Source organism: Schistocerca nitens, chromosome 1 (genome assembly GCF_023898315.1).
Source record: "Schistocerca nitens isolate TAMUIC-IGC-003100 chromosome 1, iqSchNite1.1, whole genome shotgun sequence".
In the NCBI taxonomy this organism is placed as follows: domain Eukaryota; kingdom Metazoa; phylum Arthropoda; class Insecta; order Orthoptera; family Acrididae; genus Schistocerca; species Schistocerca nitens.
The window spans coordinates 943,326,279-943,329,147 of record NC_064614.1 but is presented as its reverse complement, the minus strand read 5'-3'; positions in this window follow the sequence as shown (position 1 = coordinate 943,329,147).

Below are 2,869 nucleotides of genomic sequence, written 5' to 3'. Positions count from 1 at the left end.
AGGCTACTTCCTAAGTGGGAAGACATTCTTTTGTGATTGAATTGTTGGCAAATGTCAGTCAGACGTGTGCTGTTGGTCTAAGCGTTTCGGTGTGTTGAATTTGTACCAATGATTTTTCTACAGGTTTTTTCTGTCCCAAATAGAGAGTTGAAGCCTCCCATTAGTATTTTCACGTCATCTTGGTAAATTTTGCTCATAGTATTTTCGAGTGTGTTCCACAATTTTTCGACATTTTCGGTGTTTTCCTTATTTTCGATGTTGGTGGTGGTGGTGGTGGTTAGTGTTTAACGTCCCGTCGACAACGAGGCCATTAGAGACGGAGCGCAAGCTCGGGTTAGGGAAGGATTGGAAAGGAAATCGGCCGTGCCCTTTCAAAGGAACCATCCCGGCATTTGCCTGAAACGATTTAGGGAAATCACGGAAAACCTAAATCAGGATGGCCGGAGACGGGATTGAACCGTCGTCCTCCCGAATGCGAGTCCAGTGTGCTAACCACTGCGCCACCTCGCTCGGTCGATGTTGGTGGGGGCATGTGCATTTATGAGTGTATATTTTTTATAGGGGCTCTGAATGAGCATCGTCATAACTCGATTGTTGATGGGTGTGATTTCTTCGACAGAGTTGTTGATAGATCTGTGTTCGAGAAATGCAATGCCGAGGATTGGTGCGAGTTTCGCTACCTTTTGTTGTATTTTGAAGATGCCATGGTTTCCGTAATGCAAGTTTTAATTGTCAATTAATCGTGGTTCTTGAAGAGCAAGGATGAGAATTTTTTGGCGGACGATTTCTTTTGTGAGATTATTTAGGTTTCTTGTTTGGATCAATGTATCGATGTTTAGTTTTCAAATGAATGTTTTCTGCTTGTAGGGAAATTTACCAGAGATCTTCGATATTCTCTGCCGTGCTAACCTGGACTCCCCAGAGTGCGAAAATCCAACTGCCGCCTATCGGTGGCCAGGTTGTGTACCACCTGGGATAAAGTTACCTTTGCTTGCATAGTTCATGTTTTCTTGTGTTTCATTGGTTTGGCCTGGGTGATACCAGGACCGGACAGGACCAGAGGGTGTTGAAGCCTTTGGAAGCAAATATTTTCAGCCAAGCTCATTGAGCTAACAGACGGTGACCAGAGTAGCGGTGATTTTCACTCAGATGTGTCTGGATTTTGGGTTCAACGGATTGAGTAGCCGTTCAGGATTGTGTTAGTATTTGGTTCACCACAAGTATTTGATTGCCACGGTACCATCCATATGGGGGAGGGTTTCCCCTATCGGCCACACGGGATTTTTATTATTATTATTATTATTGTCATTATGTCATCAGCAAATCCGATATGGTGTATCTTCCCTCCACTGAAATAGATGTGTGTTGTTCGATTCAGTATTTCCATCACATAAACATGGTTTATAATTACGTTACATTGCTGCTAGTAGACATATTTCTCACTTTTTCTTAGACAGTTGCTAGCTGTTACCCCATCATAGGAATTTATGTGCGCAGCATTGTTGCAATACAGACGTTCAAATTATCCGATTTCTGTAATTTCATTTCGATACAAGATCGTCCTAATCGGATTCAGCCAGTCAGTCTTAATGTGGCTATCCGACCACGACGCTCATCATACGATAGACTGGGTGAACCACATTCTTAATCGGACTGTTGAATCCAGATCACTTATCTATGACAGGGAATGAATTCTTAAACACTTATACGTTATTTAAATATAAATATATGAACTAACGACATAACAATGTGTTGACAGGAGCAGAGACCCATCCATCATAGTAGAGCAGTGCGAGATTGGTTTCAGGGCCAAGAGAGGATGAAGCTGTAGCCGTTTGTTCCACGATCACCGAACATCAACCAGATAGAGAATATGTGGGCACAGGTAACAAGGTCATTGCCATGTGTCCCTACAAATGCAAGCGACCTTTGGACGAATATAGAAAACGTATGGTGGGAAGTAAACCATCACGCTACACTGTCGACGACTTAATGAAATCAATTTCCCTACGCCCTCGAGAAATCTTACGTAATGATCGTGGGTGGGTTGGTTACTAAAAGTATACTCGTCCACAAAGCCCATGTGGACAGTTATCTGATAATCGGTCAAGCTTTGCTTTGTCGCAGCCCTTTAGCATACATCAAGTCCATTTACTTTCAGTCCCCTCCTTACAATTCTTGCAGTGCAAGGTAATTGAAAAATCTCATCCACTCGACGCCAACTGAGGAACTGACTGGTGCATGTGTTGTTCAACACACAGTAGTTGTCACCCTCACAGGAATCAATGACTGTTTGTGTGTGTGTGTGTGTGTGTGTGTGTGTGTGTGTGTGTGTGTGTGTGTGTTTTCGTGTTAACGCACGATGTGAATCAATACTATTAACATTAGAGAGAACCAACAATAAATATTGCATCAAATATGACTGTAAAGTATTTTAATGCGATGGGAAGCTACAAACTGAATTTTTACCCATCCCATGTCCTGCGTATTCCGTTAAGTAAGATCTATTAACTCCATAGTATCGTTAGCAGAGACAGTGCGCTCTTGTTGTCGAGGCTCGCGACAAGTGCAGCGATTAGCAGTGCCCAATGCCGCCGCGATTTGTTTATGTTGGCTGAGCGTGGACACTGCAGCAGACGCTTCGCCCTAAACAGAAAGAAATCACCTTGGCTCTGACTCCAGTGAGCGGATATCACTGCCTGCGTGTTCTTATAGTAACCAACGTGAGACTCTACTCACAGGTGCCATGGAGAAATTGCAACGGGTATCATGTCATTAGTCATCAGAATATTAACCAGTGATGAAACGTCCACTCTATTTGAATCCCAAGACAATAGGAACCTTGTCACAAAGGAATGTGAGGTGATAT